Source organism: Chrysemys picta, chromosome 2 (genome assembly GCF_011386835.1).
Source record: "Chrysemys picta bellii isolate R12L10 chromosome 2, ASM1138683v2, whole genome shotgun sequence".
NCBI classification, from domain to species: domain Eukaryota; kingdom Metazoa; phylum Chordata; order Testudines; family Emydidae; genus Chrysemys; species Chrysemys picta.
In genome coordinates this window covers 235,279,975-235,307,318 of record NC_088792.1, presented here as the reverse complement: position 1 = coordinate 235,307,318, position 27,344 = coordinate 235,279,975, and the positions used below count along the sequence as shown (strand labels likewise).

General features: G+C 41.9%; 1 long non-coding RNA gene across 3 annotated transcripts in view; it reads right to left on the bottom strand.

Moving 5' to 3' along the window:
* Nucleotides 1-359: 359 nt before the first annotated feature.
* The window catches only part of LOC135981737 (uncharacterized), a 53,365-nt gene continuing 26,380 nt past the window's right edge, over nucleotides 360-27,344 (bottom strand). For all 3 annotated transcript variants that reach the window (XR_010598899.1, XR_010598900.1, XR_010598901.1), the window contains exons 2-3: nucleotides 9,436-9,659; nucleotides 360-592 (exon numbers count right to left, since the gene is read on the bottom strand). This is a non-coding gene — a long non-coding RNA (uncharacterized LOC135981737). The remainder of the gene's footprint in view (nucleotides 593-9,435; nucleotides 9,660-27,344) is intronic.

The window sequence follows — 27,344 nt, the reverse complement described above, 5'->3', positions numbered from 1 at the left end:
GCAGATGAGTGACTTACCCTCAGTCTGAGACTGGCCCTTGGTTGAGGACTAATTGATTAAAACTCAGCTCAGATAAATCTGAGGGGGCTGGTCGAAGGCTGTTTGTTGGAAGCATTTCTTGACTCTGCAACTCATTCCCTCCCCCCACCCCCTTGGTTCTAGGGTTGCTCATCCTTTGCGCCTATTGCAAGGCTCATCTCTTCTCTCAGCCTTTCAGGAGGAGATGGGTTGAGAGTTGAATGGTCGAATGTGGGAAGTTATTATCTGATGGGGTGACATGCTTAGAAAGAGTACTGTTTATGGTCAAGGTTGTGTTTTGTTTTGTTTATAAAAATACACACATAAGCACGTGCACACTTGGATATTTACTCTTGTATATTTTAATATTTGTGCAACTATGTAGAGCCTGGACTGGTGCTTCTGAAATAGATCTAAAAACTGAAATATTTTTAAAATATGATCTGGAAAAGATGGTTTATAAATTCTCTTTTGTCGTAGCTGGAAGATGACAATGTCTGATCTCCAACAGATCTGGCCATTAGATGCCTTTCAAACATTACAGTCTGCTTTCCAGCGATGAGTCATCTTCACCCTGAGTAAATCGTGGAAATAACTAGGATATTAGAAAAGGAGAAATAGATAAAAAGAGTATCTGTTAGCAATACTTTTGTAGCAAGCAGATGCTAGAATGCTTTTTCACATGTTACATAATCTGCGTGACTCACAACGATGTGTATGTAACATTTGGTACAAAGGGGAATAGCCATAAATACTAAGAACGTTTTTGCAATCTCAGGTGTTGTTCACATCGGAGGAAATCTATAGTTTTGTGTTTTAAGTTCTTAAATTTAGGGAGCTGCATGCTTATCTGGTTGGTTTTTATTTTCTTCTCATGTGTTTTATCACAACTTATTAATAGCAGGGAAAATCCTGTTGGTTAAAATCTTTTCCTCAGATCAGAGCTGTTTTATGCAATCAGTCAATATAAGTTATTACCACTGTGTTTGCATTATTGACTGTTTTCAGTGGCATTCAATTCATGGGGTAGCTTTTAACAACATGCTGACTGAACACAGAAAAGTAAGCAATGCCTAGCTTGCTAACTATAAAGAGTACAGTAATATAATGGGCCCATAGTGGCTCTCCCCAGTTCTGTCCATGGAGGGGGACCCTGTGCACACAGATCTCTCACTGCTGCATGGAAAAAGGAGCTTAGTTACCTCCATGGCATCATCTCCACACCATTATTGATCTGAGAGAGAACTCTGTGAAGGTGGGCTGGAAGATGAATGCCAGTCAGCGGCAAGACTGTGAAGGATGCACTTCATTTCTTCTGCCCCCTCTCTTTTGGCCCCATACAGGTTCCTCAGAAAAATGCCTCAGCATTAATTTCCACAGCAATTTCCAGCATCTCTTACAGTTTTATAAGGGGACTATCCTGTATGAAAAGCAGTTCCCTGGCTCCTCCCCCACTTTTGTATAGGCATATGTGTATGGGCAGGAGGGTTGGCAGTAGCACCGTGGTGATCTGGGATGTACCATAAAGCTGTATTTCCCCTCTTTACCTCTGACCGTGCAGCCTGACATGTGAATTAAACTTGTCGGCTCTCTTTCACTCCAAATAAGGGGAAAACAACATGGACAAATGCAAAACTACCAGGAGTTGGCCCATGGGCTCTAATATTTTGGAGCTTTCTAGCCTTTACTGGCCAGCACCCATCACAGAGGCCAAAACACTTGGTTTCTTTGTCTCCTAAAGATGAAGGGTCACTTAAGGGTTCACTCCTGCTCTCTCTATAGTTCAGTGAACTTTTGAAACTTATTCATCTGGAAGGTACCCCCAGAGAGCATTCATTAGTTCATGATACTGCGAGGTGTGACACTGAGCGGATCAAAAGTGACTACAGGGCTCTGGGAGTACGGGTAAAGGAGTTTGGAGCGCAGGTGGTATTCTCTTTGATTCTTCCTGTCAAAGGTAGGGGCCCAGGCAGAGACAGATGCATCATGGAGGTGAATGCCTGGCTGCGAAGATGGTGTCGCCAAGAGGGCTTTGGCTTCCTCGACCACGGGATGCTATTCGAGGAAGGACTGCTAGGCAGAGATGGCGTTCACCTTTCAAGGAGGGGAAAGACCTTATTTGGACACAGACTGGCTAACCTAGTGAGGAGGGCTTTAAACTAGATTCGATGGGGACAGGTGAGCAAAGCCCACAGGTAAGTGGGGAACATGGAGACCTGGGAGATGGGTCGGAAAATATTGGCAGAGAGAAAGGAGGGTCAGGACAAAACTGGGAGGAAAGATCAAACCAGTATCTTAGATGCCTATACCCAAATGCAAGAAGTATGGGTAATAAGCAGGAAGAACGGAAGTGCAAATAAATAGAACTATGACATTGTTGTCATCACCGAAACTTGGTGGGATAATACACATGATTGGAATGTTGGTGTGGATGGGTACAGCTTGCTCAGGAAGGATAGACAGGGAGAAAAGGGAGGAAGTGTTGCCTTATATATTAAAAATGTGCACACTTGGACTGAGGTGGAGATGGACATAGGAGACGGAAGTGTTGAGAGTCTCTGGGTTAGGCTAAAAGGGGTAAAAAACAAGGGTGATGTTATGCTAGGAATCTACTACAGGCCACCTAACCAGGTGGAAGAGATGGATGAGGCTTTTTTTAAACAACTAACAAAATCATCCAAAGCCCAAGATTTGGTGGTGTTGGGGGACTTCAACTATCCAAATATATGTTGGGGAAATAACACAGCAGGGCACAGACTATCCAACAAATTCTTGGACTGCATTGCAGACAACTTTTTATTTCAGAAGGTTGAAAAAGCTACTGGGGGGAAGCTGTTCTAGACTTGATTTTAACAAATAGGGAGGAACTCGTTGAGAATTTGAAAGTAGAAGGCAGCTTGGGTGAAAGTGATCATGAAATCATAGAGTCCACAATTCTAAGGAAGGGTAGAAGGGAGAACAGCAAAAATAGAGACAATGGATTTCAGAAAGGCGGATTTTGGTAAGTTCAGAGAGATGATAGGTAAGGTCCCATGGGAATCAAGACTGAGGGGAAAAACAACTGAGAAGAGTTGGCAGTTTTTCAAAGGGACACTATTAAGGGCCCAAAAGCAAGCTATTCCGCTGGCTAGGAAAGATAGAAAATGTGGCAAAAGACCACCTTGGCTTAACCACGAGATCTTGCATGATCTAAAAAATAAAAAGGAGTCATATAAAAAATGGAAACTAGGACAGATTACAAAGGATGAATATAGGCAAACAACGCAGGAATGTAGGGGCAAGATTAGAAAGGCAAAGGCACAAAATGAGCTCAAACTAGCTACGGGAATAAAGGGAACCAAGAAGACTTTTTATCAATATATTAGAAACAAGAGGAAGACCAAAGATAGGGTAGGCCCACTGCTCAGTGAAGAGGGAGAAACAGTAACAGGAAACTTGGAAATGGCAGAGATGCTTAATGACTTCTTTGTTTCGGTCTTCACCGAGAAGTCTGAAGGAATGCCTAACATAGTGAATGCTAATGGGAAGGGGGTAGGTTTAGCAGATAAAATAAAAAAAGAACAAGTTAAAAATCACTTAGAAAAGTTAGATGCCTGCAAGTCACCAGGGCCTGATGAAATGCATCCTAGAATACTCAAGGAGCTAATAGAGGAGGTATCTGAGCCTCTAGCTATTATCTTTGGAAAATCATGGGAGACGGAAGAGATTCCAGAAGACTGGAAAAGGGCAAATATAGTGCCCATCTATAAAAAGGGAAATAAAAACAACCCAGGAAACTACAGACCAGTTAGTTTAACTTCTCTGCCAGGGAAGATAATGGAGCAAGTAATTAAGGAAATCATCTGCAAACACTTGGAAGGTGGTAAGGTGACAGGGAACAGCCAGCATGGATTTGTAAAGAACAAATCATGTCAAACCAATCTGATAGCTTTCTTTGATAGGATAACGAGTCTTGTGGATAAGGGAGAAGCTGTGGATGTGGTATACCTAAACTTTAGTAAGGCATTTGATACGGTCTCGCATGATATTCTTATTGATAAACTAGGCAAATACAATTTAGATGGGGCTACTATAAGGTGGGTGCATAACTGGCTGGATAACCGTACACAGAGAGTTTTTATTAATGGTTCCCAATCCTGCTGGAAAGGCATAACAAGTGGGGTTCCACAGGGGTCTGTTTTGGGACCGGCTCTGTTCAACATCTTCATCAACGACTTAGATATTGGCATAGAAAGTACGCTTATTAAGTTTGCAGATGACACCAAACTGGGAGGGATTGCAACTGCTTTGGAGGACAGGATCATAATTCAAAATGATCTGGACAAATTGGAGAAATGGTCTGAGGTAAACAGGATGAAGTTTAACAAAGACAAATGCAAAGTGCTCCACTTAGGAAGAAAAAATCAGTTTCACACATACAGAATGGGAAGAGACTGTCTAGGAAGGAGTACAGCAGAAAGGGATCTAGGGGTTATAGTGGACCACAAGCTAAATATGAGTCAACAGTGTGATGCTGTTGCAAAAAAAAGCAACAGGGATGTATTAACAGGTGTGTTGTGAGCAAGACATGAGAAGTCATTCTTCCGCTCTACTCTGCGCTGGTTAGGCCTCAGCTGGAGTATTGTGTCCAGTTCTGGGCACCGCATTTCAAGAAAGATGTGGAGAAATTGGAGAGGGTCCAGAGAAGAGCAACAAGAATGATTAAAGGTCTTGAGAACATGACCTATGAAGGAAGGCTGAAAGAACTGGGTTTGTTTAGTTTGGAAAAGAGAAGACTGAGAGGGGACATGATAGCAGTTTTCAGGTACCTAAAAGGGTGTCATAAGGAGGAGGGAGAAAACTTGTTCACCTTAGCCTCTAAGGATAGAACAAGAAGCAATGGGCTTAAACTGCAGCAAGGGAGGTTTAGGTTGGACATTAGGAAAAAGTTCCTAACTGTCAGGGTGGTTAAAAACTGGAATAAATTGCCTAAGGAGGTTGTGGAATCTCCATCTCTGGAGATATTTAAGAGTACGTTAGATAAATGTCTATCAGGGATGGTCTAGACAGTATTTGGTCCTGCCATGCGGGCAAGGGACTGGACTCGATGACCTCTCGAGGTCCCTTCCAGTCCTAGAATCTATGAATCTAGGCTGAGTAAAGGAGCCATGAGACCTAGAGGATAAGGCTCCATGCTGGCTCCTCCCCCGCTGGTGGTTGCTACTATGCAAATTATCTCTTCCTGCTGAAATGTCTGGTACACGTGAATAGCCCATTGAATTTGGCCACACGTGGTCTGAGGTGTCTACCTCTTTCCTTTGTCTGGACAAACCCATTTAATCAACTCCCCTGACATGCCTAGTGTAAACACCTTTTAGTCACTCACTTTAAAAGCATAATATCAGTGAGTATCCATAATTACATATCAAGCATTGTTATGTATATATTTTACAATGAAATTATTAACTGATATGTTATTAGTTTTCAAATGATTCTTCACAAGGCATATTTTGTAAAAAAAAAATCATAGCATTAGTGTGTAGAGTATAAATACAGGGGTGTCTAGGGTCACAGCAGGGTCTGATTCATTCTGTGTTTGAACAGCACCTACACAATGGGGTCCTGATCTCAGCTGAGGCCTCTAGGTACTACTGCAAAACAAACAAGACTCAGGATCCTGGCATAGTTGAAGACATATCTGACTTCAAGACTAAGCTTGATAAGTTTATGGAAAGGATGGTATGATGGGATACCCTAATTTTGGCAATTAATTGATCTTTGACTATTAGCGGTAAATATGCCCAATGGCCTGTGATGGGACATGAACTGGGGGGGATCTGAGTTACTACAGAGAATTCTTTCCTGGGTGTCTGTCTGGCGAGTCTTGCCCACATGCTCAGGGTTTAGCTGATCGCATATTTGGGGTCAGGAAAGAATTTTCCTCCAGGGCAGATTGGCAGAGGCCCTGGGGGTTTTTCACCTTCCTCTGCAGCATGGGGCACGGGTCACTTGCTGGAGGATTCTCTGCACCTTGAAGTCTTTAAACCACAAGTTGAGGACTTCGATAGCTGAGACATAGGTCAGGGGTTTGTTACAGGAGTGAGTGGGTGAGATTCTGTGGCCTGCGTTGTACAGGAGGTCAGACTAGAAGATCATAATGGTCCCTTCTGACCTTAAAGTCTATGAGTGTATTTCAGCCAGGAAACTAACTCTCCACACCTCTGAAGGCACAATGTAGAATATATTTTCTCTTTTGTAAAGGACTAAAGGGAAGTAAGAATTGCTCATCTGTTGGGGATCAACCATCAAGAAGGTACATTTTCTTAACATGACTAGAAAAGATAACTAAATTTAAGCTAAGAACTAATGTACCTGTAATGTCAAGCAAAACTAGACTGGCAGTTCCTGGCTAAGAAAAGGATCCAGTAGCAAAGATGTCAGAAAACTGTTCTGAAATCTGCAATGCTACAAAACTATGCCAGGGAAAGAAAGCAAGGCTTCAGTCTAGAAAACACATCTCAGGAAGCTTTCTCCAAATAGGATTGTGGGAACAAGTCTAGTAATCTGCAAAGGAGAGAAATTAAGGAAACAGATATAACCATAAGACAATGAGAGAGGGGCAGTTCGGAGTTTGTAAGCTTGGCAAGCATGCTCTGCTGTTTTCAAACCCTTTCATAAACTATTTCTTTCAGCATGAATACAGTAGTAAATATCTGAATTCCTTGGTATTAAAGAAATCTCATGCTTGTTTACTGAGAGGGGTCTCACCTGTTAGCTGTGGTAATAAACATGTTGCCTCAGTTTCTCTTGTCAGTATATTAATTAGAGCTGGTTGAAAATTTTCTGACAGACCATTTTTCCATCGGAAAATATTGATTCATCAAAATCAAGTGTTCCGCGGGAACTTTCAACTGAAACCAGGTTCCCTGCCAACTGGCATGCCTATTTATCTCCTTCTGTAGCAGCCCTCCTGACAGGCTGCTGCAGAGCCAGGACTCACAGGGTTTCCAGGCTCCTGGGAAGCATATTTCATTTCAGAAGCACTAAAATGATCCTGCTGTTAATTTAGCCTTTCAGCTAAACTCAAACTCCACCCATTGTAGCCAAGCATAAGTCAAGGCCAAGTCTTCCCCAGTCTTGCCTTGGCAAGTTGCTAGGAGTCTGCATTCAGCTCCCATTTGGGCATGGAGAGGAGATTCCACTTTGTGCCCCTAAAAATTGAACAGATGTCCGCTTTGGACTTTACAGCCTCATTGCCCTTTTACCTCAGGCCACCTCCATCATCTTATTCCAAGCCTTTCTCCCACTCTGGGCTCCTAACAGAAACTCTTAACAGTCAACAAAAGTTACACTACCAGTAAATGCTAAAAGCCTCTTTCCCCAGGTCCATAGGCCCACTAACTGTCTCTAGATCTGTGGAGTTATTTATCCTGTTTCAAGTGACTGACTGATTTCTGCAGGGAACTGCTTATATAGCTACTCCACCCTTACCAGCATGCTGTGCTGCAGAGACCCAGGAACTGCAACTCCCAGCCTGGGCCATACCTAGAGCCCTACCAAAAATTCACAGCCATGAAAAATGCGTCACAGACTTGAAATCTGGTCTCCACCATGGAATCTGGTCTTTTGTGTACTTTTACCCTATAATATACCAATTTCACAGGGGTCAGGGACACTAGCATTTCTCAAACTGGGGGTTCCAACCCAAAAGAGGGTTGTGGCGGGGTTGCAAGGTTATTGTAGGGGGGTCATGGTATTGCCCCCTTAGTTCTGTGCTGCCTTCAGAGCTGGGTGGCTGGAAAGCGGCAGCTCTGGCAGGTGCCCAGCTCTGAAGGCAGCACCACCAGCAGAAACAAGGGTGGCAATGGGTGGCTGGAGAGTGGTGGCTGCTGGTCGAGGGCCCAGTTCTGAAGGCATCAGCACAGAACTAAGGGTGGCAATACCATACCATGCCACCCTTACTTGTGCTTCTGCTGGTGGTGGCGCTGCCTTCAGAGCTGGGCTCTAGGCCAGCAGCTGCCACTCTCCGGCTGCCCAGCTCTGAAGGCAGCACTGCCCCCAGAAGCAGCACAGAAGTAAGGGTGGCAATACCACAAACCCCCTACAATAATTTTGCAATGCTGCACTACCTCCTTTTGGGTCAGGACCCCTACAGTTACAATACCATGACATTTCAGATTTAAATGTCTGAAATAATGAAAATGATGATTTTTATAATCCTATGACCAGGAGCACCGCCAGCTTTTCCGCCGCCCTAGGTGGTGGAAGGTCCCGCCCTGAAATGCCTCCCCCCACAGAGGCGGCAGAAGGTCCCACCGCCGAAATACTGCCACGGTCGCCGCCCCCCAAATCGCAGCGCCCTAGGCGACTGCCTAGGTCACCTAATGGGTTGCGCCGGCCCTGCCTATGACCGTGAAATTGACCAAAATGGACCATGAATTTGGTGTGGCCCTAGCCATAACCAAGAAACAAGCAGGCTAGATGTGGAGTTTGTAAAAGGGACAGCTCTGTTAAATTTGCAATAAATGTTGTTTACTTGGTGACATTTTGCCATTTGCATATTTTTGCTAATACTACCTTATTATTATTGCAATAGCAATTCAACATAAATATGTATTATATGTGCCTGAACTGTTGCACAAGGAAATTGTTAATTGCTAAAAGAATATTTGATTTTGTTGTTTGATTTGTTCATTTTTAGGACAATTTGAGATGCTTAGTATCCTGATATGATTAACAGTGGAATAAACAGAACAACTGAAACTTCACAGGTCTCTGTACAGTTACCTGAATTGACAACTGAAGGCAAAAAAGTCATATTTGCTTGGATTTAATGGAAGTGATTATTCAAGACTTTTAGAAGTAATAATGCAGGGAATCAGAAGAGATTTTATTATCACATAAGTTATGGTTAGAGAAGTGATTTTATAAAAATAGCAGCTTTTTACTCAACTGATACTCACTATGTATATTCAGTCATTTCTGCTTACTTTAGCAACAGTGAGTTTTTACTATTTTTACTCATGTTAGAGCCAATACAGCTGTGGCAGAAAAAGAGAAAGACACACACACACACACACACACAGATTCTACTCTGTTGCATACGCTCAAACAGAGATGTTATCTATAATTGAAAGTTATCTAGGAATCCACTTGACTTTCAGATCCCAGGATGAGATTGCAAGACTCAAGGTTATAAGCACAGGTATTTGGGTTATTTTTTTTTTAAACAAAACACTTTAAAACAAATAAAATTCAGGAGCCAGAGACACAAGAAATGCAGAACTGGACAATGCCATTTTTATAGAATAAATCACACTTCTAAGTAGAATCTGTAGGCAATGAGGATCTCTCCTAAAGAGGGGAAATGGAAACATAATACAAAGAATGCAAGCACTGAGCGACAATCGATGGCCATTGTAAGTAGTCAGTACCTACCACTTGAGATCAGACCCCTAATTGGGATAATTGTTTGGCTCAGAGTTTTAGATCCACTCTTCATGATTTTGTCAGTCATTAATCCATGGTTCTTCCTGAAACCAAAAAGTGCATCAGTGAACAGTAAGATGCTGGCGACTTGTTCAGGCCTTTTTGTCCTTGTGGTAGGTACAACAGTAATTTTGATTTGATGACCAAGTGTATGCATAAAAATCCCAGGAAGCCTGGAAAGGTCAAAATTGCAATACGAGTTAAAAATCACTATTACTGTCAATGTAAAATCAACATTAACATATTAATACATCTGCTGACCATTAGCTGCCCTCAGATCCTAGTTTATAAGGAAAACTGTCTATGCAAAAATGGTGGTGGCTATATTGTCATATGGGCCAAATTCTCATTTCAAGGTAAGACCACTGACTTCAGTGAAGTTGTTTCAGGGTCACTGAGATGAGAAACTGGATCATCAGCTGTTATCATGGTCCATTCTTTCTAGAATCCTGGGATAAAGGAATCAAAAGTCTCCTAACAAGTCCCCAACTAACTATGATAAGTCCTATGTTAGGTATTTACAAAATAGATTTTAAGAACTCCAAAAACTCACAAGCCCCTAAAAAGACAAATAGCTTAAGGATAATTGTTCAAAGACCAAATTTTCTATTACAGGTCATGTTTTAAACATTTCCTGAACAGGTAATGCATATTTTGAAAAGTCCTTAACCCAACAATAATAATTCCAAATGGCTGCATAGTAAGTCCCATTGTCCGCTGTCCATCGTGTTATATGGATCTGAAATATCATTAAATTATGCTGAGAAATGCATAAACAACCTCACATATAAATTAAGCAAAGCTGATTTCCCTTGTCAGAAAATAAGTATACATCTCACTCTGAGTTGCTAGTAGGGGAGATGAGGGAAGAGATAAAATTGATGGAAGTGAGTCATATTTAGCAGATTAATCCTTATTTTTTCTAGTGTACAAAGAATAGCTATTTAACAACTATTGGGCAACGTAAGTCTTGAAGAGGAGCAAAACTATTACAATTTGTGTTTAATCCATGTGCTCACAATGATTCTTCAGGTGGAAGCAAAGTGTATTTAAATAATTAATAAATGTAAGAAGTCTCGTCATTTTGATGGTGACAGTTTCCTCAAATATATACTAATATTCATTCATAGTAGTCTTCAGTGATCTCTTCTTGACCAGAGCTAGTTATATGGTCCTAATGTAATTTGGAGTGAAGTGTGTGACGGGTTGGATCACAGAAACCCCCTTGGCAGTTGCCATCCAGTGTGCCAAGACTACTTTTATTCCTGTTTTCCCTGCCAGCTCAGGACTCCAGCACCCTGTCTTGCTGAGCCAGACACTCCCGTCTGCTCCAACGCAGACCCAGGGTCTGAATCACTTGCCCCAAAGCTGCAAGTTTACCCGAAAACAGCTCACAGAAGTGTGCTTGTCTTTAGCACTCAGATGCCCAACTCCCAATGGGGTCTAAACCCAAATAAATCCGTTTTACCCTGCATAAAAAACTTATGCAGGGCAAACTCATAAATTGTTCACCCTCTATAACACTGATAGAGAGATATGCACAGTTGTTTCCTCCCCCAGGTATTAATACATACTCTGAGTTAATGAATAAAAAGTGATTTTATTAAATACAGAAAGTAGGATTTCAGTGGTTCCAAGTAGTAACAGACAGAACAAAGTAAGTCACCAAGCAAAATAAAATAAAATGCGCAAATCTATGTCTAATCAAACTAAATACAGATAAATTCCTTACCAGTTCCAGAATGCTCCCTTTTACAGTCTAATCTCCTTTTAGCCTGGGTTCAGCAATCACTCACACCCCCTGTAGTTACTGTCCTTTGTTCCAGTTTCCTTCGAGTATCCTGGGGAGGTGGAGAGGCTCCTTCTTTAGCCAGCTGAAGACAAAATGGAGGGGTTTCCCACAGGTTTAAATAGACTCTCTCTTGTTGGTGGAGACCCCCCTCCTATGCAAAGTCCAGCTCCAAGATGGAGTTCTGGAGTCACCTGGGCAAGTCACATGTCCCTGCATGACTCAGTCTTTACAGGCCGAAGCCATTGTCCACATGGTATCTTGTATGCAGGGCCGGCTCCAGGGTTTTGGCCGCCCCAAGCAGCGAAACAAACAAACAAACAAGCTACGATCGCGATCTGCGGCGGCAATTCAGCGGGATGTCCTTTGCTCCGAGCAGGAGTGAGGGACCATCCTCCGAATTGCCGCTGAACAGCTGGATGTGCCGCCCCTCTCCGAAGTGGCCGCCCCAAGCACCTGCTTGGTAAGCTGGTGCCTGGAGCCGGCCCTGCTTGTATGTCTCCAGGAAGACTTCTTATGTGGATTGGAGCATTCCAAGATGCATTGTTCCCCAAGTGCTTCCTGATCAGGTACTTAACCTTGCAAATTCCTTCCTAAAGAAACTGATCAAATGCCTCACAAAGCTTACTTAGAAACCAAGCAAGTATACAGCCCATATTCTTAACGTCAAGTAGAAAATGATATATGTGTACAGATAGGATGAATAGATATAGTAGACCATAACCTTTACGGAGATATATTACATGGCACAGGCAGCACAGAACATATTCCAGTTATGTCATACATACATTTATAAGCACACACACACCCCATAAAGCCTTATGGGTTACACTGTCACAAAGTGTTCTTGCAGTCTTTGCTCAAAAAACACCTGACTCTCTATACATTACAGATATTCAATAAGAAGGGATTTGAAGTTACCTGTGATGAACACATTGGATATACAGATCAAAGCAGAAAAAATGCCAGGTGTACAGATGACCAGCTCTTCATGAGTGGCTTTTCATTCTAATTTCTCTTGGAACACTAGAGCAGCAGCACCTGCTGATTTGCATGTGTTCCATCATGCCCTTTCTAGCGCATCCCAAAATGGGATTAACCTTGAAGAACTGTGGGTTTTGTAGTTTGAACTCTGCCATAGGTGTACTGAGGACTGTATTGGAATTGCAAGCAATCAGTTCAACAGTGTGGGGATCGGGGGGGGGGGGGAATTGCCTGTTTTTGCTTGCACGTAGAGGACTCCGGAGTAAAGTATGTGATCAGAAGAACCTGGAAAGAACCAGACTAAAACAAGGTGGGATGGGTTGTGCCTCTGTGCTTTATGGAGCAGCCTACTTTGTCTCTCTCTGTTTTGAGTTACTATGTATTAGTTTGGATTCTAAAAATAAAAGCAGTGTTGCAATGCAACCTTCAGCAAGAGTATCTAACTTATCTGTGCTTATGCCATGAACATAACAGAATCATAAATAAAAAAAATTTCAATCCAAGTTTTCTTTTTTTACTCATATCCTTCCTACAAACTCAAAATGAAGGTTCCTTCCAGAACACCCTGCTATGAGTGCTCATCTGAGCACTGAGCATCCATTTGCAAATTTCAAAATCATGCTGTCAAACCCAAGTGGTGCTGTCATTCCATAGCATTCTGTAGTGATCTGCATAAGTGTCAGATCACTTTCCAAGTGATTACTTTAAATTCATGCTTCCCAAGAAATCAGTGTTCAATTAATTTACATACTGTAAAAACGGTCTATATTCATACATACACCAAACCAACATGAAATCAAAGATTAGACGCATCCTTACTAAGGAGACCTCTAATAGGTTGAGTGGACATTGCTTCCGATGATATTTTTTCCCCATGGATTGCATTGTGCCTACTTTTACTGTAAATCTCTCAAAGAATATTCACATTGTATGTTGTGAGTAACACCAAGTACACTCTTGCCATATTAGCTAGCTTTGAAAGAACTGATAATATGCAGCTTCAGAGTCTCTGTTGGGATTGTCCTTTGAAAAGTTAACTTTCTCTCTGAAGAGCTGAACGAAGGTATTTTTTAAATGTTATTAATCCTTAATAAGTACTCCTACAAAATAAAATTCAAATGCTCAATAAAATATTTAAAACATTTGTATCTGATTCAAAATGAAAAATAGGACAGAGGACAAAGGGGGGGGAAACAGATAACGGTCCAGGCCTTGAGTCCAGGATCACTTCTAACTGGAATCTGACCAACTGTGGTCAATAAAGATCCTATGACACTGTTCACAAGAGTAAGGGTGTTAATTCCACTGTTTTAGCCAAATTCCTCTGTGGATAATATTAATTATATTCCCACTGTAGTTTCATGTCAATATGGTATTCTTTACTTCCTGGCATAAACTGTTCTGTAGGCTGCTGAAAGCTTTCAAACTGTTGTTGCGTTTCATTCTAAAGGTGGGCGTACATAAATGGTATGAAGAAAGGATAGACAGAAAACGAGAAATTTCAACACTGGATTGCCCAAGATGAATTGTTCATATTTCCAACGGACAGATATGGGATTCACATAATCCTGTAGCTTTCTTTATAATTGACCTGTATCAAAATACATGGCCGCAGATGTTCTGGGGGCCAAGGTGCATAAATAGTTAAACAAAGAAAGTAAGTGAAATCAAAACATCAGTAGTGCAAATCTGGTGCTTTGGTGCTCAGAATAGCACCAGAGAAACTGATCTAATACTAGCATTGCTAACTGGCCTCAGGTATTTACACTGAATCTTTTTTTCCTAAATCTCTCTGTTGTAGTACTATTTGTTTTAATAATAGGGCATTAATATACCTCTCTCTAATAACTTACAGCACACACACACACCCCCAGAATAAGGCAGCTCATGTGGCCCATTCATTTTTCTATTCCATTCTGAGCTGCATGTCTTTAGCTAGAAATTTAACATGAAACCTGTACAAAGACATCTCTTATTAAAACAGCCTGTTTTAAGAGACCACCCAAAAATAGCCCAGGAATACATTTCTGATCCACTTTTATTAGAAAACCACATCTATTAAGCAACCCATTTTTCAGACCCTCAGTGGTCACTAGGACAAATTTACATCATATAATGAAATTGGAAACCAGAGTGGGTTGCTTTATAAAAACGCCACCGTATTATAGCACTAATCAGACATGTAGCTCCTCTTCATGGTACAGCGCCAGATGTTCAGTTGGCATAAGTCAGTGTGACTCTACTGACTTCCTTGGAGCTAGTCAGATTTACACCAGCTGAGAATCTGACTGTAGTGTTATTTGAAGGCATCATTCAAGAGAGATGCTCCAAATATAATGTTCTCCCAAGGACAGACACAGAAGCAAATTCAGTTTAATTATACTAGGAAAAAGCTTTCTGGTGTCAAGATGATTTCTAGATACACAATGTCAATTTTCTACAGAGATATTTAGATATTTACAGTTCTTTGATAAGCGTGACCTTATCAAAGAACTGTGATTAAGATTTATGACTGGCAGGATGATTAAGATTTATGATGGACAGTTCAAGCAGCAGAAGTTCAATTTTATAATTACTTTTAAAATCCAAAGTGTTTCTCCTACTTCCTTCTTTCTAGTTTCCAAATCATGACTGAAGGTCTGCTCAATATGAAAGAGATCAAGTACCAGTGATGCTCAGTTGACGGCCGTCCAGAAAGCAATGAGATAGATGTATATTTCAGTAGGAACCTAAGCGCGCACTCAAGCTAATCCCAAGAGTCGGCACATCATGATAGTAATACAATGTGCATCTTCTAGCACATTGGGACCTGGGAACCCAAGAAACTGCCCAGGTGGAGAGTAGGCATAATTGGGACAACAGTAACTGAACTTTATCCCAGTTCGTATCCTCACTGCATATCCTTTATCCAGATGAGTTGTAGCTTTCCAATTTAGAGTGTAGTTGTCCTATTTAGGGACTTTAGGGCACCTATCACTGTAACACCTGAGCAAAAAAAATACAGTGATTATGGTTTGCATAAATGGACCATAGTGAACTCTGCCTATTGCCTCTTATCTGAGCACTTAAGAGTATTTTTAAACTTTGTATTAATAGCAGCCATCCCAATCCTGTTCATTATTTGTGAAATTCACACAGCAGCATATGGGCCTTGGAATGGCTGCAATGCAATGTGACCACTGGGCTTGTTCTGCGCATAAGTGGGAGGCTGGGGAGCATGTGCTTACATCACAGTAAGTGTGTACAGTAACTCCTCGCTTAACGTTGTAGTTATGTTCCTGAAAAATGCAACTTTAAGCGAAACGATGTTAAGTGAATCCAATTTCCCCATAAGAATTAATGTAAATGGGTGGGGTTAGGTTCCAGGGAAATTTTTTTCACCAGACAAAAAACAATATATTATATAGATATACACACAGTATACGTTTTAAACAAACAATTGAACACTGTTCACACCTAAGATGATTGTGAAGCTTGGTTGAGGTGATGAATGATGCTACTGCTAAATGATGAACTAGCACTCGGCTGAGCCCTCAAGGGTTAACACATTGTTGTTAATGTAGCCTCTCACACAAGGCAGCATGAACACGAGGGAGGGGAGACAGCATAGCAGACAGACACACACCTTGTGTGTGGGAGAGAGAGAGAAAGAGAGAGATGCACACTGCCCCTTTAAGTAAGCTGACCCACTCTTAAGTGCATTGTCTTTTTAAGTGGATCAGGAAGTGGAGGCCGCAGCTGCTGCCCCAGCTCTCTATGTCTCTCTCCATCTGTTGCCCCTCCCTGCTCTATATGGAGAAGGGGTAAGCGGGGTGCAGGTGCAGGCGGGAGGGGGACACCCTGACATTAGCCCCCTTTCCCCCCTGCACAGCAAGCAAGAGTCTCTGGGAGCAGCTCCACGGCAGAGGGCAGGAGCAGCACATGGCAGTGGGGGGAGGGACAGCTGAACTGCCGATCGATAGCCTGCTGGACGGCTGCAGCACAGGGAACTTAGGGGAGCGGGTAGCTAATGGGGGAGCTGCCGGTCCACTCCGGTTACAAGCCCCCCACCAGCTAGCTGCAACGGGCTGCTCTTCCTGCAAGCAGTGGACAAAGTAGGTGGCTGCCAAACGACCGTTAGAAGGGAGCATTGCACAACTTTAAACGAGCATGTTCCCTAATTGATCAGCAACATAACAACGGAACAATGATAACCGAGACGACTTTAAGTGAGGAGTTACTGTACAGCTCTTACAGACAAGAGTGACACGTCTCTGCTTCTAATTAGGAATATACATGTGGAGCCTGTGGCCACATAGGGGATATGCAAGGATTAGAGCTACTAGTCCAGCCCAAGGACTGAACTAGCTGCCAGAAGATCTAAGAGCCTGCTCTGCACTGCTCTGTCTTTTGATTTGGGGCAAATTCCAGCCACCAAAGCCCCCATTAGCCCTACACACAGCCTGTTTATTTGGGCTTTGTGCAGGTGGAGAGGTGAACGTCATTCAAACTCAATTCCGACCCTCTGGGAGGATGCCAAGACATGATCTTATTGCAAGTCTTGCAATAATATATGGAGATATACCTATCTCATAGAACTGGAAGGGACCTTGAAAGGTCATCAAGTCCAGTCCCCTGCCTTCACTAGCAGGACCAAGTACTGTCCCAATATTTCACATTTTTTCCTTAAAGCCCCAGCTCCTGCAGTCCCATGATTATGTTAAGAATCAAATTGTCTCTAGCCCTTGTGGTTGCAGAGAAATGCTTGAATACATGACATATCAAGGCTCAAAAGAACAGGAAACAAATAAGAACTCAACTGTTGGTAATTTTCTTTTGTAAATCATGATTTTTGGGAAGGACTCATGATTTTTGAATGCTTGGGAATGGCAATTCTATCTTCCAAATCTAGACTCAGCCCACTAGTGTGTACATCTGAGAGAAAACCATGAGCAGTCCATTAAAAAGCACATTTAATGCAATTTTTAAAAAAATGGTTACATTTCAGGCCTAATTCTGCTTTCATGCCAGCGCAGCTTTCATATAGACAACTGGGATTGCAACCCAGAGCTAAATTTGATTATCAGTGGGCAAAATGCTGAAGCCCTTACTCACTTTTTAGTCAGTTCTTTACTTAGACAAAACTCCCACTGGTCTGAGTTTTTAGTTCTGAAGCATAATTCTCATCGACTTCAGTAGAAGTTTCCCAAGTAAAGTCTGAGAAAGGGCTTCAAGTTTTGGTCCAATAGTCAAATATTGTTTCAGGATTGTCAAAAATTCAGAGCAAGGTTTAGTTTCTCTTTTAACATACAAAAAACTGGGAGGAGTGGTAGATACGCTGGAGGCTAGGGATAGGATACAGAGGGACCTAGACAAGTTAGAGGATTGGGCCAAAAGAAACCTGATGAGGTTCAACAAGGACAAGTGCAGAGTCCTGCACTTGGGACGGAAGAATCCCAGGCAATGCTACAGACTAGGGACCGAATGGCTAGGAAGCAGTTCTGCAGAAAAGGACCTAGTGGACGAGAAGCAGGATATGAATCAACAGTGTGCCCTTGTTGCCAAGAAGGCTAACGGCATTTTGGGCTGTATAAGTAGAGGCATTGCCAGCAGATCGACGGACGTGATCATTCCCCTCTATTGGACATTGGTGAGGCCTCATCTGGAGTACCGTGTCCTGTTTTGGGCCCCACACTACAAGAAGGATGTGGAAAAATTGGAAAGAGTCCAGCGGAGGGCAACAAACATGATTAGGGGTCTGGAGCACATGACTTATGAGGAGAGGCTGAGGGAACTGGGATTGTTTAGTCTGCAGAAGAGAAGAATGAGGGGGGATTTGAGAGCTGCTTTCAACTACCTGAAAGGGGGTTCCAAAGAAGATGGATCTAGACTGTTCTCAGTGGTACTAGATGACAGAACAAGGAGTAATGGTCTCAAGTTGCAGTGGGGAAGGTTTAGGTTGGATATCAGGAAAAACTTTTTCACTAGGAGGGTGGTGAAGCACTGGAATGGGTTACCTAGGGAGATGGTGGAATCTCCTTCCTTAGAGGTTTTTAAGTTCAGGCTTGACAAAGCCCTGTCTGGGATGATTTAGTTGGGAATTGGTCCTGCTTTGAGCAGGGGGTTGGACTAGATGACCTCCTGAGGTCCCTTCCAACCCTGATATTCTATGATTCTATGAAAAGATACTCAATTTTTCATTTATTTATTTATTGAGAATGGAAAGAAAGCAAGCACACTTTTTCCAAACATTAAATACAGATTTACTTCAATCTGGAAATGGCCAAAGTTAACCAATCTTTGTTCCTAACTTTCTTCCAGATCCAAAAAAACTTATCACAATTATGTTACTAGAAACACTTAAGGACAAATAAAATAAAATTGCACTTGAGTCATGTGATTTGAATAACTCCTGGGATACTCAAAATACAATTGAAAAGTTTCAGAGTAGCAGCCGTGTTAGTCTGTATCCGCAAAAAGAAGAACAGGAGGACTTGTGGCACCTTAGAGACTAACAAATTTATTAGAGCATAAGCTTTCGTGGACTACAGCCCACTTCTTCGGATGCATATAGAATGGAACATATATTGAGGAGATATATATACACACAGACAGAGAGCATAAACAGGTGGGAGTTGTCTTACCACCTCTGAGAGGCCAATTAATTAAGAGAAAACAAACTTTTGAAGTGATAATCAAGCTAGCTCAGTACAGACAGTTAGATAACAAGTGTGAGAATACTTACAAGGGGAGATAGATTCAATGTTTGTAATGGCTCAGCCATTCCCAGTCTTTATTCAAACCGGAGTTGATTGTGTCTAGTTTGCATATCAATTCTAGCTCAGCAGTTTCTCGTTGGAGTCTGTTTTTGAAGTTTTTCTGTTGTAATATAGCCACCCGCAGGTCTGTCACTGAATGACCAGACAGGTTAAAGTGTTCTCCCACTGGTTTTTGAGTATTTTGATTCCTGATGTCAGATTTGTGTCCATTAATTCTTTTGCGTAGAGACTGTCCGGTTTGGCCAATGTACATGGCAGAGGGGCATTGCTGGCACATGATGGCATATATCACATTGGTAGATGTGCAGGTGAACGAGCCCCTGATGGTATGGCTGATGTGATTAGGTCCTATGATGATGTCACTGGAATAGATATGTGGACAGAGTTGGCATCGGGGTTTGTTACAAGGATAGGTTCCTGGGTTAGTGGTTTTGTTCAGTGATGTGTGGTCGCTGGTGAGTATTTGCTTTAGGTTCGGGGGTTGTCTGTAAGCGAGGACAGGTCTGTCTCCCAAGATCTGTGAGAGTAAAGGATCATCTTTCAGGATAGGTTGTAGATCTCTGATGATGCGCAAAAATACAATTGACAAAGTTGATTAGCATCCCAGGAGATAAAAATTCGAGTTATGCTGCCCAATAAGAGTAACACCTACATACTGAGAACGAGCCTGCCTTCCTCAGTAGAGTCTGACTCTGGCAATGGGACTGATTCAAACACTCGGTCTGATGCTTTCTCTGGAGGAAATCTCAGGTGGGAGGTGAGAAAGTTGAGTAGTGTTTTATAGAGGATAAAGCTCCAACCTGCTCTGCCCCTGAAACATTCCCAGTCCAAGTCTTCACTTTTGAAAACTCCTGGGGCTTGACATAGGGATGCTGCATCACACCCTCTCCCACAGTTCATGAACAGATAGCATTACACAGCATGCCAGCATACCAGGGCATGATATCTCTGCATACCCAGACTCTTATAATATCTTTGCTCCCTTTAATAAATTACTTTTTTGCTCACTACTTAAAGGGACACGCCTTAGAATAACCGAATCAAAACTGGGACTTCCCTATAATTCATATCTTTAAAGTTTAATCCTGGAAAAACTATTAGTCATGTTGCTGCCCAAGTAATGAAAAACCAATATCCCATTGCTTATCTACCCAGAGCATATCTAGGTATTGACTTATTTGCTATAGCCAGTGCACATATGAAAGTCATGTGGCCCCTTGGATCTGTCTACCTGCTCTGTTCTTTTTTGTGCATTGGTAAAGTATCAAAACTTACCAGAATCTTACTATAGAAGGGCAGATTTTTGTCAATATGAATATTCTGCCTGCTCACAAAAACAGAAGAGGCAAGCAGAACAGAAGGTCAGAGTGAGGCGGGCCTGTAAAGCAATAGTGCTATTCTTCTGGTTAAATTAGCTTACATATGTATTCTGACATTGGGAATTTTGAACAGGTGGGGGTGGGAGCAGGGATATGACAATCCTCCCTGTCTTTATGGAGCGACGAGAAAGGGACTTTGAAATTTGTCATTTGTAACATGGGATCACACTATGAAAGAGGCCGAGAACCACTGCACTAGAGGTTAAATATTAGACCTTCCAGCCTTGAAAGCTTCTCCTCTATTTCTCAACACCTTACAGATATCAAGCATGAGCTCACAACCGCATAAAGAATGCTGTGGCTTTTTATTAGGTACTTGAAGTCATTGGTTGTTCAAATGAAAGGAGTTGTTGGAGGTCATTTACGTAGCTCAAACTAGGGTGCAACTAGGAGGAAGGTGACTGAGGAAAGGGGTGTAGATTTATATTCACCCTTAGGTATTTATGCCATGCTCACTACCATATTATCTAAGCACCTTAAACATCTCATGTTCCACATCCAACTATATCTGCAAAACATCCTTATGGCTCTTTACCCTCACTATTTCAACTGAGCTTATAAAAATTATCATTGTGTCTGAAACTGCAGTTCACTATGTACTTGGGGCTTGATCTAGCTCCTATTAAAGTAATCAGAAATCCTTCCATTACTTACAATGAGAGTTGGATTGAATGAAATATATTCTTTGAAAATACAGCCCTAATTTCATGTATTCTGCATGTTTCCTCAGGCCAGGCTCTACATGGCCCAAAAGACTACACTTAAACAATCCAAAAGGATTCCCCGCCTCTTTAGCTGAACTAGTAGGAACTCATACTTTGTCTCAGCTGGTAGATATTCCTTACACCCAAGATATGCTACAGTCTAGAGGACATTAGTCTTGGCTAGTTATAGAAGAGAATAAGTGGAAAGTCTGATGAAGCTTCTGGGAAAGAAAGACAAATGTTGTTCCGGGGGGGGGGGGGGGAGGGAGGGGAAACAAAACAAAACCAAAACCACAAAATCGATTTGGCTGACAACTGAATTCCCAAGTAGCATCTAGAGGCACCAACAGAGATGGGTCCCATTGTGCTAGCCACTGTACAAACACATTGTGAGAGACAGTCTTCCTACACCAAAGAGCTTACAGCAGTGGTCGGCAACCTCTGGCATGCGACTCACGAGGGTAAACACCTTGGCGGGCCAGGCCAGTTTGTTTACCTGCTGCGTCTGCAGGTTTGGCCAATCGTGGCTCCCAATGGCCATGGTTTGCCGCTCCAGGCCAATGGGGGCGACGGGAAGCAACGACCAGCACATCCCTCGGCCCGCACAGGTTCCCGCAGCCCCCATTGGCCTGGAGTGGTGAGTGGGAGCCGCGATCAGCCGAACCTACGGACGCGGCAGGTAAACAAATTGGCCTGGCCTGCCAGGGTGCTTACCCTGACGAGTCGCATGCCAGAGGTTGCCAACCCCTAGGGTGACCAGACAGCAAATGTGAAAAATCGGGACAGGGGGTGGGGGGTACTAGGAGCCTATATAAGAAAAAGACCCAAAAATCGGGACTGTCCCTATAAAATCGGGACATCTGGTCACCCTACCAACCCCTGGCTTACAGTTTAACTAGACAAGACAGACAAAGGTTAGAATCCCCTCCTAACAAAGGCACAGGGAAGAGAAGTGAAGTGACTTGCCCAAGTTCACACAGCAGGTCAGTGGAAGAATCTCTTCAAGTCTCTTAAGCCCCAGCTCAGTGCCCTCTCTGCTCCTTCTTCTGTGTATGGGCTTGGATTCTTGTTTCAACGTGGAACAAGACTCCTAGAGACATCTCTCTTGTAGCTTCCTACACTGCTTCATGTTCACTTGATAGGAGACCTTATATCTACATTGTTGGCAACCTACATACAAGCCACAACACAAATCATCAAATGACAAATATATGAAAATGGTTACTGGGCGGGTGGAGGGGAGGGGAGGGAGAAGAGAAAAGAGATTAAAATTAAGAGCGTAGTTCGGCTGATCTGAAACCGAGCCAATTTTCTAAGTTGCTCTTTGTAGCATATGGGAAATATAAGGTGAAATGTAAGATGCAAAGAACAATTCTAAATCTATGCTATGAGAAATACAATTAATTCCAGTTGACACAGCATAAATTAGTGTCCTTTCCTGAGCTGTGAAGGCAACAAAACCCAACCCCTAATTGCTATGTGCTGTTGCTGCTACAAGAAATACCATGTATTTTTTTTAAAAAAAATAATTGATAGTTTTGTCATTCATGTAACATAAGTTGTTCAATTAAGTTGTCTCTTGGCCTCCTAGTTGAGCTGTGATATGCTTGACTTCCTCCCCTCTCACAGTGGGGCTTACCCTTATGTTTGTTTCACTATCAGCTACCTCAGCATATTTCTATTGCCTGGAGATAGAGTGTTGTAGAAGGAAAGGATGTGCTTTCCAGTTTGCTTATTCCAGGGGAATTTGATTCCATCATCTGACTCACAGGATTGGAAATTGAGGAACTGAATATAAATGAGGATTCTAACAAACATGTCTGTATCTGAAAAAAGGAGGCCACTGCCCTTTATGCTTCAAGTTTAGGAGAAAAGAGTTTCCTGAAGGTCTAAATCTGTACATTCAAGAAAAGCAGGCTTGATTTAACCAAAGAACTAAACTCAGTGCTTTCAAAACTTTATCCATGATAATGAGCATTTCACTCATCCTTGAGTGATAAAACTGTTGTCCACGGAGAACTCTCCAACTCAGGAGTTATCATTTTGCAAGATTATGTCTTACACATACATAACGACAGTGTGATTGCTAACCTGCCCTGCACAGCAAGCATCACAAGCAAGAGGAGAATGCAGCCTGACATGACAGGACCAAGGCTGCTATTCTGCTCCTTGAGCTGGTAGAGAGCCCTGTTATATGAGCAAGTCCATCACATTCCATCCATCCCCACGCACAAGTCAACCAGAGCTAATTCTGAGCTCCCAAACAAGCAGTTGTTCTAGCTTTCGGACAGATGAGCCTCTGTGACCAATAAGGGTTCAAATCAACTTAGTCACCCATATTTGGTACTCCTTAATTTGCATGAATATGACACCATGATCACCAGCCTCGTTGCATGAATGGTACATTCAGTCTCCAGAGTCTTTATTTCAAAAGGCAGTATTCCACTCTGTAAGGTAAAAAGGCCCAATCCTATAAGGTGCTGAGCACCCAGAATTTTATGACAAAGAAGATAATGAATGTTATGATCATGTAATGAGCCCATTTTATTTATAATATGTGAAGCAGGATTAAACAGAGGACTGGAGGTAAAATCTTCAGCTGATTTAAACCAATATAGCTCCATTAAAGTCAATGGAGTGATGTTGATTTACATCAGCTGAGGATCCAGTCTTTAACTGGTGTAAATCAGAAGAGCTCCAGTGAAGTCGAGCAGCTGACAAGCTGGCCAGCAGAGCCTTGTCCAAAATTTACTGCCACTCAGCAAAGAGGGAGTTTTGGGTACTCAGCATCTCACTACCCAATGCTGTGTGTTACTTGGGCCAATCTATTTCCAAAGTGCTGGTGTGGTCTGGAGCATGGAAATGATAATACAAGAGAGACAAGGTGAGTGAGATGATATATTTTATTGGACCAACTTCTGTTGGTGAAAGAGACAAGCTTTTGAGCCACACAGACCTCTTCCTCAAGTCTGGGAAATCCCAAGTGTCACAGCTAAATGCAAAGTGGAACAGATTGTTTAGCTAACTACTTATGCTAATCTGTTCCACTTTTCATTTAGCTGGGCTCGGAGTACATTTCCCAGACCTGAAGAAGAGCTCTGTGTAAGCTCAAACGTGTCTTTATCACCAACAGAAGTTGGTCCAATAAAAGATATTACCTCACCCCCTTGTGCCTCTAATATCCTGGGACTGACACAGTTACAACTACACTGCATAATACAAGAGATGGCAGACAAGGAAAATTCACAGCAAGTAGTGTTATATAGCTTTTTTCATTTCCAAGTACTCAATCGTGGCTTTGCCACAAGCCTAGAGTAAAAAGTCGCTTATTGTTCTTCTGCCCCAAAGGTAGACTGATTCTTGGAGTCACGATTTCCCTCCCAGTTTTCCTGCTGCTCGAAGAAGGGAATAAACTGCACTAGTCTGTACCTGGTACAGTTCACATCACTCAGTGTGCCAGTACAGTTATGCTGCCTAGCACATGGAGGGAGAGAGGAGCAAAGGCTCTGCCCTTTCCATCCCCCCAGCCTATGGGAGATGTTTAGCAGTATATGAAGCCTACTCTCCCTTCTGCACTGAAGCAGCAGAAGTAAACAGTGCAAAGAATGAATTATGATCTTGCCTTAAACAATACTCAATGAGGTAGATGTTAAGATCCCCATTTTACAGACACGAATACTGAGGAAGAGAGAGGTTAAGCAACTTCCTCAAGGCTCCAATTGAAGTCAGTGTCAGAGCTGATACTTGAATTGAAGTGTTCCTGGCTCCCAGTCCTTAAACCATGCGTAATACAAGTTAGGAATAGGAGATGATGATCTACAAATTGATTCAGATTCAAATTTTGCCCTCCAAAGTCAGCTTTATCCTAACTTTCCTCAATCCCCCCAAAATGCATACAGCACAAAAACACTAAAAAATGGGATAGAAATATGAGAATCAGAGTCACTGCATAAAATGATGGTAACAGTTTAGAAACAGATGTCTATGGCTCATTAAGTGAACATCATTCTGTCATGGTGACATTTATAGGATGTTAGATGGTAGCTCATACTGCTTTACATATTTTTTCTTAGCATCTGTATAATTGACACTATTTTACCATAATGCTTATAATTCAAACTAAATGATGATGGAGAAACTTTGTAAATCAGAATGATCCAAAATGGGACCTGGATTTAGTATGGCTAGTACTATATGTTAACTAAATGCCGAAGAGATTTTATAAAAAGAAAATGATTGTAGAAAAACGGCTACTAGTCACAGAGGTAGAAAGGTAACATAGTACCCTCTACAATAGCCATCATAGCCACATTAGTGAGGGTTAACTCATTTTGCTTAACTTCAGACACATTTTAATACCATCAGTTCAAAAGTTCGAATCCAACTTTAATGTTGGTGAACAGTAATATGCAATCATGACTTAAATTTACTGATATTTGTATATGCATCTCTATCCCTACACACAGTATTTTTTTCTTTGTACTTCTTTCTTCAAGGATATAAAGCTGAGGTGGTCTATGTATTAATTGTTTCTCTCTATCTATATTTATTAAGATACAGCTGCTGGAATCCTGATTAAAAGGAAATGTGATGTGTCTACTGCGACAGTCTGCCTGTGTCTGTAATCTGCTGGGCAGGCAAGATGTTGGAAATTACAACCGTATTATACGTGTGAGAGATTGAATTTAAAAACTGCTTCATATATAAAAGGTTAAAAGTTAAAAAAAAAAAAAAGAATTACAAAAATATAGAAAATTCCATTACCCACTCAAGCCAGATCAGGACTCTACTTGATACTAGATCTAGGCCTCTGGCTCTTCCCCCCTCAAGCTCCCAGTAAACAGTTCTGAAAAATTTCCACTGGCTGCTAACCGAGCCCTCTTTGTAGGAGAGGTTTTTAATAGGGCTGGTGGAAAATTCTGTCTAAACTGTATATTGACAGAAAATTAAAACTAATGTTTTTCAAGAAAAGTGTCCACTTGCCACAGAAAACTGACTTTTCAGTGAAAAGCCAAACACTTGAAAACAAAAGAATTCTTGATTTGCATCCAGAAACCAAAAAATTTCAGCCAAAAAAATTTTTTTTTATTTGGAAATGCCACTGTGGTGGCTCATGGGAGAGTTCTAATTTGGGTGCCTTATGCCCCCATTCTCCTCTCTGGGCCAGATTCCCCAATCAGATTCCACCTTCCAGGAACCACAGAAAAGGACTTCTATGATGCAGCATGGGGGCTCAACAAGAGAGGCGGCTGTGACCCATCATGAGAGATGTGGTCTAGCCAGGGAGCACAGCCCATAGCAGAGAATGAGGCACGAGGAACCCAAGCTAGAGCTCCCATGAGGCACCTTGGCAGCCTTTCCAAATTAAGGTTAATGTTTAGGCATAAGTTACGTTTTATTTTCGGGGGGCGGGGGGGAGAGTTGCCAAAAATTCTAAGTTTTCCATAGAAAATGTCAACAACAAAGAAAAAACATCCATTTCCCGACCATCTCTAGTTTCTACCCATAATCACTTGCCAGAGTTGAGAGACTCCTTTGTGCTATGGCTGCTCCAGTCATTCCCATGTGATAAACACAGAATAAGGCATTACTCCCTTTCACCAAAATAAAACTCTTAAAAAAAAAATCACATTTTGTAATTCACTCAATTACAAAAGTATCACATCCTAATGACATGACCACTCACTTACTAAATTACATTCCAGTATAACTTTAAAATAAGGTCAGGGGTCACTTCTCCACTCCAAGATATAAATATTCCAAACCCTGAGCGTGTCTTCAAGATCACCTAAGAAACGTTAGCAGCCAGAACTACATTTAAAAAAAATTACAAAAATCATACATAATTTAGATTAGTCTGTTTCATGTGCTTTTAGTCTCCAGTTTATCAACTTATCCCCAAACCACTCCTTATTGTGGTTTTGAAAACCTTGCAATTATGAAAAGATTGGAACATGACTCAAGCATCAACCCATCCCCTGACGCAGAGCTCAATACCTGTATGATTCAGGATTCCTCACATCATCCGACTAAAAGATATGCTGGACAAAGGACACAAGAGAAAATAAGCTATATAAACCTATACATTCTCACTGATTTTTATATAATAGCTTAATTTTCAACGGTTTTGGAGTACCTTTATGTCCCATTGATTTCAACAAAATTTGTGGGTGCTGAGCTCTTCTGAAAAATCAATTTACATAGCTTTGTGAGGGGTTTTTGAGGAAGGTTGGAAGTATGTTCC